The sequence below is a fragment of the Amblyomma mixtum genome, chromosome 1 (genome assembly GCF_055824585.1).
Source record: "Amblyomma mixtum isolate Tamu chromosome 1, ASM5582458v1, whole genome shotgun sequence".
Classification (NCBI taxonomy): domain Eukaryota; kingdom Metazoa; phylum Arthropoda; class Arachnida; order Ixodida; family Ixodidae; genus Amblyomma; species Amblyomma mixtum.
This window is the reverse complement of record NC_143012.1, coordinates 201,946,515-201,958,709: the sequence shown is the minus strand read 5'-3', so window position 1 is coordinate 201,958,709 and position 12,195 is coordinate 201,946,515. Positions and strand designations below refer to the sequence as shown.

At 46.1% G+C, this 12,195-nt stretch overlaps 1 protein-coding gene across 5 annotated transcripts in view; it reads left to right on the top strand.

Moving 5' to 3' along the window:
* Positions 1 to 12,195, top strand: part of LOC149370562 (solute carrier family 45 member 3-like) — a 142,812-nt gene that overhangs the window by 70,006 nt on the left and 60,611 nt on the right. The gene's annotated exons all lie outside the window — the stretch shown is intronic.

Sequence of the window (12,195 nt, the reverse complement as noted above, 5' to 3'; positions counted from 1 at the left end):
TTTCTTCCGTGCTGTGACATTTTTTTGTGTATAATAATTCCGTGTTCTTTCTATCTCATTGTTATCTTTTTTTTTTTGTAACCACCTGCACGCGGTGGCATTTGTGTACTTTTTCTTCTACCCCCCCACTGTAATGCCAGCCAATGGCGCTGTGGGTATGATGATAAATAAATAAATAAATAAATGTTATAAACAAGTATTGTACTCAGTCTAACTCCAATTCTTATGACTTGTGGGGGAGAGGCGACCCGCTGTACGATAAACAATGCTAGAACCTGGAGAGCGCTTCGAAATGTCTGGGTATCGAATATATAAAGCCCCCGGCAAACTTGAACCGGCATTCAGGATGTCGATAATGGGCTCTGTCTCGCTCTCCCATTGATTTGTAGCCACATAAAAACTCTCATTCATTCCAGCACTCACTAGAAACAACTTGCGCGACCGCTCTAAACTGACGCCAATAGAGGACACATTATTTTTCTTAGTCTTCATAACACTTCAGCTTCCTCCTCGCCACGGCCGCGCGTGGCATATCTTAGCAGCGAATGTTTCTGAATCTCGCGCGCCCTGAACGAGAACAGCTGTCGAGTCATAACTGCGCGGACTGAGAATGTGCCCGCATGTGTGTGTGTGTACATCTGTAAATCTCTCTCTGACTCTCCCACATTTCCTAGACAGGCTTTTGTCCCTGCGGCGCGCTCCGAGGCGTCTCTCCTCCTCACCCTCTTCACCGGGTGAGGCAGGGGCTTTGTCTCAGCCGCGAACAATGACGGCACGGAACCGTTAAAGTCAAGGGCCGTGAGCCGAGACAAACCGACGTTTAGGGAACGCGACGCCGCAAGTGTTTTCTCGTTAACGAGCCTTATCTGATGCGCCATCGTCGTCGTTGAAGGAACCCCAGCGGGGGATGTCGCGCTTTTTTTTTTCCGGGTTTTCTCGGCACCCCAGGGCGCGGGATCGCATGTTCGATCCTTGGCCGCTGCACTCGAATCTAGATAGGAACGCGAAAAACGCGTTACAGACGGGATATGAAAACCTTGGTACGTCTCTGGAAGCTCTCTGTGGTTGGTTGGCCGTCCTTGAATACAGAACTTCTCATCTGTGCCAACCTACACCGCTTGCTAAGCGTGCAATACCATTCGGACAATGACTGAATGTCATTCGGTATTTAGCCATTCGGAGGCCAGAACAGAGGCTGACCCATTAATATCTGATAAAGGAGAATAAACGAAGCGGCCGAGTAGTTTGCTGATAAATGATTGCCACGGCGAACAAAGACTGTAACGGGAACAGTTAAAACTTGTTTCTATTTTTTCTCAAACCGGCCGCGTGGCCCGATAATATAGCCCCGATGGATAGATATGGTGTTCTTTTAACGCGATACCGTTAAGCAGCTGGAGCAGCAGGAAAGCTGACGTCGTAGTCGGCTTGGCTGACCGTAAGCGAAAAAACCACGAAAATATCCCCACAGAAGAAACCTTGGTGGGAAACTTATAGGTCACATGATCCTGCGATGTCATCACAAACTGCCTACCAGGTTGTGAGCAAACTGCACACCTTGGCAGGTGTAAGTTAAATTCATGATTGGTCGAGGGAGGTTGATCGGGAAGAGCAAGCTGGGACTCGAAAACCCCACCGGTGGCAACACCGGTGGCTGCCATCTCAGGGCAGTGGCGCATTCCTTATAACCGCTGCACCACTGATCCAGGAGGGTTATAAGGACTCCCAGGGATCTATGAATGGGAAGTATACAGAATTAACCTATTCCGCATTGGGAGCATTAACCCGCTAACTCTGTAGTGTCATTCTCTTAAGGCGTAGTTTAAGTGCCCCCTCCATTTTTTGTTATATATAGGCAACAAACTCCGTATGAAAACGTAAAGCTTCTGGATCGTTTTCTTCCTACCGGCTGCAATTTAAGTCCCTTTTTCATGAACATCGCTGAATGTCTCTCCTCAATCATACGCGTTGAACTGACGCGAGGATAGAAATTTTTTACATGCAGCTAGGTAGAAGCGCTCTATTGTGAAACTGGTTGACTGACTGGGCACTGTAGAAAAGACGCCCACTGCTAATAACGTTCCCTGCATTCATTTTACCGTTTTTAACGCTGTGAGACGTTGTATGTCTCTCACGCGAGATTCTTGTGAACGCACTTTACCGTCTGCACTGTGGAGCTCGCTAACAATCGGGAATCCAGGTTCAGCCTCTTTTAGATAGCTGTAACGATGATTCATGTTTTTATAAGCGTAAACCGTACACATTGGCACGTACAGCGCTTTGAAGCCATGAAACACGCGCCAACTGCAGCGTGAAGCCTTCCGACTCTCCTCGGTCGGTTGTTAGCGGAGCAACCGCTAGGGGCATTGCAGTTTTGAGACGATGTGCCTGTTGCGAAAGTACACGCGCATGGCTGTAAAATGCGAGACCGGCCTGTTTTTCACTTCGAAGGGCTTCGACGCTGTTTACCGCAGCAAACTGTGGAAAGTCAGCGGAATCCTAAAACGTGGGTATAGTTCTAAGCTGACAACTCAGCGAGATAATTTGCATGCTGCCTTTTTTTTTGTCATCTCCTTCCCAGCTTCTTGCTTCAGGCGCCGTATACTTAATCATGACAGACTTTCGATTATTTTTTTACCGAAAAAAAAAATAATTTCTGCCGTCTCAGCGCAGTCGTGCTCACGAAAGACACGATCTATAAGGGCAGCGCAGCTTTCTCTGATTACAGGGCAGAGAGCTGGTCGGAAGGACAGAATGCATAGTTTTGTGTATGTACTGCTTCCTGTATTGGCCATGATCGAAAACGGTCGGTGAAAACCTTCTAAGTGAACCCTGCAATAATGCGTCAGCAGTTGCCGTAGTCTTCAGCGCAGTAGCGTTTCTTTCCGATAGTTGAATTAGCGACGACATAACCACCGCTACGTGTCATGCCAATTACTATCTCGGGCATGTGGGCATTAATTGGCAGTGGGCGTTGAGCTGATTGGTTTATTAGGGCTCTTTAGATTCGTCTCTCTGTAATTGCGCCATAAATATGCGAGCTGTTTTGGTTCGTGAAGAGTTCCTGGCAGTGAACCGGCAGTTATACCTGGTAATTACGCACGAATAAAACTAGTTCCTTCCCCCCCTTTTTAAACAGGCTTAGTCTGCCTTCAGTTGCCTAGTGGGCAATGGCGTGTATAATTCTGTTCGTGCAATAAAAAAAAAGAAAAATGTGTGAGACCGAACGGCTGTGTTTGCAAGCGCAGTTATTCTCTCAGGAACTTGAACGTCGCCGCATAACAAAGTTGGCGCCAGATAGCACATGTGCTCACAAACCTTTTTCCGATTGTTTCAGCAGCATCGGCTTTGGTTGTAAAACGCATGCAGGCGAGCCGAATATGCGTCGAGCCTTGTGTAGCAATATTAAAACAAAAAACAATAAAAGAACTGTTATATCACTCACTCCCCCCCCCCCCCCCCCCCCCCTTCGCGGGGCTCCCCGCAGACGGAATAGTAAGCGAAGCAGTTGCGTCCTAAACGAAACGTGCGCCAGTGCCGCGAAAAAAAAAAAAAAAGTCCGCAGAAAAGATGCGAAGGTAAAGAAAGCAGGAAGTAGAAAGAAGTGAGAGGAATCAGTTTGCATACCGAAATCACTCTCTCGCACGTGTCGTAGCGACCAGGTGTTCGAGGACGCGTGCGGACATAGAAAAGCGATACCCGGCGTGTGCCGACGGACGCGTATCGTGCTCCAGCCGTCTGTATGAATCGGTAACACGGAAAAGTGTCTCCTTTGCTCGTATCGCCTCCCACACGCGCGCGCCACTTGTCCGCGTTTATTCGTTAAAAGTTTCTCCGTTCCTGGGAAAGACTAAGAGGAAGAACAGCAGAAAAAAAAAGCCCCGATTCGCCGTGCGCGCCAGCAACCTGGATAGTTCCGTGCGACTTCCAGCGAGGTCCCCGTCGTGGCAGTCGGTTAGGCCCGGTTACGCCGCTGCGTTGGGCTGTTGTCACGGCTTTGGTGGTGCGCGTACTGCGGTTACGACACCGAGAGCCCGACCGTTGGATACGCCGACTTCCCACGGCGGCCATGGAGCGCCTAGCACCACCCCACGCTGTGATTCCAGGCAAGTTCTCCGGCAACGCTCGCTCCTTACCGGATCGCGCTTTATTTTCACGAGAGGACAACGGAAAGAAGGGCTGGCGCCTATGGGCCATCGTCGGCGTATCTCCTCGTTACATGGCGCATACGAGCCGGAATATATCAAAGTAGCAGGGCAGATTAGACAGGACGAAAGATCTGTAAGACTTGTACCTGCGTTGTGTCCGTCGTCCTCGTGCTAAGGTTGAATGAAAATCCGTAGCTTAGACTGGGAGCTGTTGATTCCACCTTACAAGCTTGACCCGCTGCGAGTGCTCTGTAGCTTTGGCTGTTGATCCCGAGGTCGCGGGAGCGAATATTGGCCGCGGCGGCCGTATTTAAGTGGAGGCGAAACGCACAAACACACGCGTGCTGTGAGCCCATGTTAAGAACGCCTGGTAATCTGGTCTTAATTACCCGGAGCCCTCCACTATGGCATTAGCTCATAGCTCATGTGTGTCGCTCAGGGACGGTAAATCCTACACACCAATATCTTCCAGATTCCATCTTAACGGCCGCCGCGGTGGCTAAGCGGTTATGGTGCTCGGCTGCTAACCCGAAAGACGCGGGTTCGATCCCGGCCGCGGCGGCTAGAATTTCTTTGGAGGAGAAATTCTAGAGGCCCGTGTACTGTGCGATGTCAGTGCACGTTAAAGAACCCCAGGTGGTCGAAATTTCCGGAGCCCTCTACTACGGCGTCTCTCATAGCCTTAGTTGCTTTGGGACGTTAAACCCCATAAACCAAACCATCCATCTTAACGTGTGATTGGCGTCAATGCAGGCCGCGCTATTTCGTAGGATTCTGACTTAAACTGCGGCAATGGGCTTGTAATGACATCAAAAATAAGTGATCACCGTTGTTGCGTGAGGTATTAAGATTGCTGTGTCGCTGTCGTCTTAAGTCGCGACAGGAACTCAAGTGACCTGCAGGCACACGGGCTGGATGCGGGTCTGCTGTCTTATAACAGCGACGATGTCGCCAGCGAAGGCTGGAAAGAAGGACATAACAGCGTCTGAAGGTGCATGATGCCACCGGTGACGAGCATCCAGCAAACCCTAAACGGCGGCCATCACTGGCTACCTGTGACGCACATGGAGGCGTGCAGCCTTCGCATGACAGGCCTGTTTTTAGGGCTTAACTGATCCAAATTCCCTCTGCGATGTGTTTTCTGTTGCTCGTCGCCTGTTATCTCGGTTGACGATGAATCAGTGCGGTGGCTAGAATGTTGGCACAGCGAACGGAACAATAATTTCTGCGCGAGAGTTAGCGCACATTTAACGGAACCATGCAGAAAAACACTATTATTTGCAATTAGTCGGCCCTGAACTTGCCCATAATTTGGTGGGAGCAGTCCGTTTGCGCCGTATATGGCATCACAGATCCGATTTACTCGTCGTGCGCAACTAAACAGCTAAAATGCACGTCTAAACTTACGCTCTCCTCGATTGCATGAACGTGGAAGCAAGGAGCCACGTACACAAGGAAAGACACAAATTAAGCCAAGAACTGAAACCACACGACTTGGGTGTTTAGTATAGGCGCAGGCTCATTTCCATAATGCGTGCACAGTGCCTGTATTGAACTAGAACCTGCATGTGTAGACGATTGGCAGCTTTCATGCTGAGCTGCGATAAGTTTCTGTTTGCAACGAGAAACACGTTTTGATTTCAGCAATGGCTGAGAGTACCTCGGAAAAATCTCTACAACCCTTCTGTTAATGTCGAGTGAATTTTTGACGCGACAGCTGTCTGCTCGCACCGCCAATCGGATGTAACGTTCTCATACTGGGCGGTTTGCAGCGCTTGGCGCCAATATTATTACAGCATGAACTTAGTCGAACCAATACTCTTCTCAGTGTCTCCTCGGCTGCCACCAAAACGAAAGTCCCCGCGCGTTAAGAGAACTGAGCACAGCGCGCGGCATACAGTCATTTGCAAAACTGAAAACATCGTTCTGGTGATGTGCACCTCCCTATTACCCTGTCATGCGATGGTTTCACTCGTTCATCCGCGATGACTGGAGAACGGCAAGAATCAAACCAATTCACAAAACTGGAGACAAAGCATCTATTCAGAATTACCGTCCGATATCGTTAACATCTACAGCATGCAAGGTTTTGGAACACTTCATTCATAAACATATAGCCGATTTTCTTGAACAAAACAATTTTCTAACTAATGCACAGCATGGCTTCAGACGAGGATTTTCCACTGCCACTCAGCTAGTACAAACTATACATGATTTTTCGCAGGCAATAAATGAAGGAAAGCAGACTGACGCTATATTTATGGACTTTAAAAAAGCATTTGATAAAGTTTCGCATAACAAGCTTCTTCACAAATTAGGTAATGTACTAAAAAATGACAAATTACTCGCATGGATTACAGCCTACTTAACAAAACGTCGTCAGTTTGTAGTAGTAAATAATTCCCCTTCCCCTCCAGTTCCTGTTGATTCCGGCGTTCCCCAAGGATCTGTTCTTGGGCCACTCCTCTTCTTGATTTTTATTAATGACATTGTCGATAACATCTCAGTTTCTGTTAGATTGTATGCTGACGATTGTGTGTTATATGAAAAGATTACTACTACTGAGGACCAAGTACGGTTAAATAACGATTTCACTAAGATAATAGCATGGTGTGACCAATGGCAAATGTGCGTTAATTATGATAAAACAGTGTTCATGCGTATAACTCAGAAAAAGAAGCCTCTTTTGTTTAACTATACTGCTAAAAACAAAGTTCTCTCTCAAGTGAATACTTACAAATACCTAGGTCTGCGGATCTGCAATAACCTCTCCTGGACAGAGCACGTTGACAGCGTTACAGCTAATGCCCTACGCAAACTATTTTTCCTCCGACGTGCTCTGAAGCTCGGCCCCCCCAGTGTACGTTCACTTTCGTATAACACTATTATTCGCCCTATGTTAGAATATGCCGTCATAATCTGGGATCCTTTCACTAAATCAAACATTGCTAAATTAGACAGAGTCCGAAAGAAAGCAGCACGGTTTATTTACAATTCATATAACCGCACATCTATCACTGCACTTCTTAATCAAAGTGGTTTGCTTCCAGTTTCTCACAGAAATCGCATCTGTCGTCTAAAATTTTTATTTCATTTAATCAAAGGTCAGTATAATATTGACACATCCAATATTATATCGTTCTCCTCAGGGTACAGCACAAGACGACGCCATGATTTTACAGTAACACCATTAAACGCACGAATTAACACCTTTAAGTACTCCTTTTTCCCCAGAACGATTACAGACTGGAATAATCTAACTAATGATGCAGTAACCCAAACTTCACTAAAAAGGTTTCAAAGCCACCTTTAACTTTTTTATAATGTCGTACCGCTACATTTCTTTGTTTCGTTGGTACTTTTTGAAATTGTGTTCTTGATCTTAAATTGTTGATCAATTGTTCTTGTATTGTTTGCTTGTTCCTGAGGTCGTTTTTGTTGTTTCCAGAATTTATGTATTGTGTGCCCACCCTGCGAAGGTCTTGTAAAAGATCGCAGTATCAATAAATAAATAAAAAAAATAAGTCCCTTGTGCTCGCATTAAACTATGTTACCGACTGGGCGCGCTTCGCATATTTGTGATGCGCCTTGAACCTCAACGGCAGTGACGCATGTTGAGCTTGTACAATGCGTCGCTCGAATCTGCACGACACGACTTGGTGATTGTTTTCTTCACCGGCCTCGTGTTAACCCGGAGAGTTAGAGGATTAGTTAGAGCTGCATTTTTCAAGCATGCATTTCCGCACTTGAACATCAGCAACAGCAAGTCGACCACGTTACAACGAGCTCCGTGGGGTAAAATTCTTATTGCTTCGAGGACGAGTGTGGTCGCCATTCTCCTCCCGGAGCTGGTCACGCTGGCTGGGCCGTGAGGCAATTTAGCGAGAAAACGAGGGCTGTCGACTTTCGATTTCGCGCGTTGTCTTTTTCTCAGCGTGGAAGCAACAGATCGTAGCGAACCGCTTTCTTCGGGAAACAAGCAGAAGACAGGGAAGGAAGAGATAGTGGGAGGAAAGAAAAAAAGATAGCGCGAGAAATTAAGAGAGGAAGAAGAAGAGAAAGAAGGGAAAAGAGAACGAAAGTGAGAGAGAAGGGAAGAAAGAAAGAATGAAATAGAGAACGAAAGAAAGAAAGAACGAAAAAGAACGAAAGAAAGAACGAAAGAAAGAACGAAAGAGAGAAAGAACGAACGAAAGAGAGAAAGAACGAACGAAAGAAATAAGGAAGGAAAGAAAGAAATAAGGAAGGAAAGAAAGAAATAAGGAAGGAAAGAAAGAGGAAGAAAGAGAAAAAGAAAGAGAAAGGACGAAAGAAAGAGAGAAAGAACGAACGAAAGAAATAAGGAAGGAAAGAAAGAAATAAGGAAGGAAAGAAAGAAAGAAAGGAAGAAAGAGAAAAGAAAGAGAAAGGACGAAAGGGAAAGGACGAAAGACAGAAAGAAAGAAAGAAAGAAAGAAAGAAAGAGAGAAAGAAAGAAAGAAAGAAAGAAGGGAAGAAAGAAGGAAAGAAAGAAAGAATGAAAGAAGGAAGGAAGGAAGGAAAGAGAGAAAGGATTAAAGAAAGAAGGGCAGAAAGAAAGGAGGGGAGAAAGAAAGGAGGGGAGAAAGAAAGGAGAGAAGAAAGAAGGGCAGAAATAAAGGAGAGAAGAAAGAAAGTCGATATGAAGAAATAGTGCTCAGAAGGCCAGAAAACCTCTCATACGCCCTGAATGATCTCTTGCACAATCTTTCAGGACCCAAGGGGCTCTTCGCTGCCCTCCTGTTTTCTCTCCCTCTGTATCTGTGAGTAACGAGCCGCATAGCTGCCCTTACACGCGTGCGTCCACCCCGGGAAACGATTTCATGGGTGATACATGGGCTCCGTCTTTCTCCGTGGCGCGCTGACGGAGACAGACTTCGCCGGGCGCTTGCGACAAAGAGGCGAGCGCTATCTGGCGTGCGTTCCGGCGCAACCGCGTGACGAGCGCGCGATTATCACCCTGAATGGCGAAACCGGCGCGAGCTGGATGCAGGCGGAAAAGACAGCGAGCGCATGACTGAAGCATTTTCGTTCTGACGCACACTCCTTTTTTTTTGCCAGCGTCGAAGATATGCGCTTTTGGGTGCACGTGTATTAGTCTTCTTACTCTTTTTCTCTTCCTTTCTTTTTTTTTTTTGGGCGACTTTATTTCTTTGAATTTCATCTTGAGATACGACATTGCTGCGCTAAACAACTACATGAGTGAAGTTAAAGATCATTATAATACTTAACTGTAGAAGGCATGGCAGGTGCGTGAAAATTATTGCACTTATAATTTGTTTTTTTGAATGTTTTGTTTACGCAGCCAGTAAAGCTTTACCAATGGACTACTTTCTTGTCGCGGAGGGTCAGTATGCGTGCCGGTCATGAATGTGGGCTGTGCTTCACTCCAGGCTTAACCTATATCACTGGTGAGCACGGCGCTCCGTTAATTCTCTTTTTGTCATTGAAAAATTCCAAATTTTTTTCCATGTCATTTTCCTTTCGCTTTCAGCAGATGAACTGTGCCTATGCCGTCACGCGTAAGATTGAGGTCAGGTGAAGCTCCACAGAGACTGCAGTGTAACAAATATGTGTTTACTGGCTGCAATTCCGGGATCTGACTAAGGCATGAGTTAATCTGCCTCAAATCGGCGAAGCAGTGTTTGTTCGCTTCACCTCATTTCAACCCTCATTTTTGCCGTCGTAGCCATGTCGCCCGTTCTGAATCGGAAACTATAACTACATGTTATAGGAACTTCAGTTATAAATTATACACCGCGCGCAGGCAAATTGTACGTGGTCATCCTTGTTTACTAACACCTTGCGAATCATTAGAAACAAATAACGCACAAGAAAATATTAATGTATCCTCCTCATTAAGCTGGCACGCTCTAGATATAAACGTGCTGCCGGCGAGTTCGCGAGCTGTACGTTTCGATACTGTTGTACGTGCCAGGTGATAAATCTGCTCCATGGTAACACGATAAGAACGTATGCAAGAGAGACACGAAGGCTGACATTCTCCGGAGGTTATTTTAAAATATCAAAATAATATTCGGAACAGCAGCAAGAAATCAGTACACGTCACCTCTTTGCATCTTGGGAAGATGACAATTGTTACAGGCGTTTTTTTTTTCTTTGACTGCCGTCAACTGTTCTATAGAAACCGTCCCAGGCTTAAGAAGGACGTGGGTGTGAAAGCGAATGTTTCCTATTAAGCAATTGGATTCTTTCTAACATGCTGAAGTCGTGGCTGTTTCTTGAGCGGAGAATTCAAAGCATAAAAAAAAGAAAAGAAAATCCGAGAAACAACACTGCCATCTATATATTCTGGTTGACATCTTGTGGTTTAAAGGGAGATTGAGAACTACAGTAAAGTGCACTTCATACACTCTGGAAGGCACGCAAGAACTCCGCTTGAAAAAAAATATATATGCAGAGGTGTGTTAATCCGCGCTTGTTTTGTGGCCGAGTGTTCTAAGGCACGGTCTTCGGGAAGTAACGGCCCTGGGAGACGTAAGTTGGAATCTGTCTCGCTACAGGCTTTTTTTAGCGCTCTGCTTTTTTACGGAATATTTATCTGGGGCATTATATTTCAATATCTTTTCTTGAAATTAGCGTTTGATATATTTTGATGCGTAACTGAACTACTCGTGTCAGTTTAATTTTGCTCATATGGGCTGCCGGAAATCCGCTGTTCAAATTCAGGCGCCGCGTATCTCCTTTGGATGCTTTTTTTACGCTGCCGGAACTAACTGCTATCTAACGCGCTTGTAGCAGTGGAAATGTTTAACGAGCGTTGCCAGCATTCGCATCTCTCACGCCAGAGTCCCAGACAGACTGGTATTTCGCGATAGTACAGCGAGATTCACAGCGTGGTAACTCACTAACAACACTCAGCATTTTCCTGACAGAATTTTCCCCTCGAAACTGATCCGGCTTTCCCTGTGTTGATGGCTTCGAAGTAAAAAAACCTTCGAAAAAAAAAATGCGAGCAGGATCGGACCTCGAGGTCGCTGCGTTGGACGCCAGCTTCTCGAAATTGGTGGGAGCAGGGTTGCTAGGATAGCGAAAAGCTGACAGGACTAAAAACAAACAAAAGAAGACAATTTACAGATTTCAGCCGTTTCCTCAGCAAGAAGGGCGCATTTTTTCAAGCACATGACAAATATATTATGATAGTATTGGGGCTTTTTGGTCGGCCATGATGAGGATGTAGAAGTGCGAAGACACGAGGGTAACTCTTAGGATCCGTGTTATTGTATATCAATAGGCTCAGCGCATGCGTGGTGCTCCCGCTGGGATCTTTGTCTTCAATGAATCATTTTTCGCAAGCTTGCCCTCGTCTCGTCCACTTCTCTGCTGTCTTCTTCGTGCCTTTGCGCTTTTATATTCTTATCAAATATATCGTGGAATAAGCCTGCAGACTAAACATTAATTTACTATTTTTTGCTCACCAGAAGGAAAGCACTACTCTTTGGGCGCAGATGTACGCAACACAGACAAGAGGTCATGCTGTGACAGCATTGCGCCCGATTTATCAAAAGGGGTATTGTGCAACTTTTGTTTTTAGCGGAAATAAACTGTGCGGCTATATTTGGCAATGCTCGTGTTTATTTAGCAGCAAAAGATCAATTTCTTGCCTAGATAATTTAGCTTAAAGGTGTAATATTCACCCCACCCCCACAAGATTCAAACTTCTGACGTCAAAGTCGAAAATGGCTCCGTGATTACCGTTTGGAAGCTTATACCCTCAGCGATCCTGGAAATCCGAATGGTTCACGCTTCAGCATGCGCTGATATGCTGTCGGTCACGTTGACTCTAGCCAGAAGACTACCAGGAACAACTTTGCTTTGCCCGACCGGATGTGCCCCTTTAAACCTAGGTTAAACCTCTCGTCTTGTTTGTGTTTCTCCTGCGCCTGACAGCGCATAATCGTGCCCGTCCGTTCATGTCCTGACCTTATCTGCTACTGTGCTTATGCGATTTAGTGCTCAGCTGCGTGAGCTGCTCTTCCTCACTAGATATGTAGACGAAGCCAGTAAA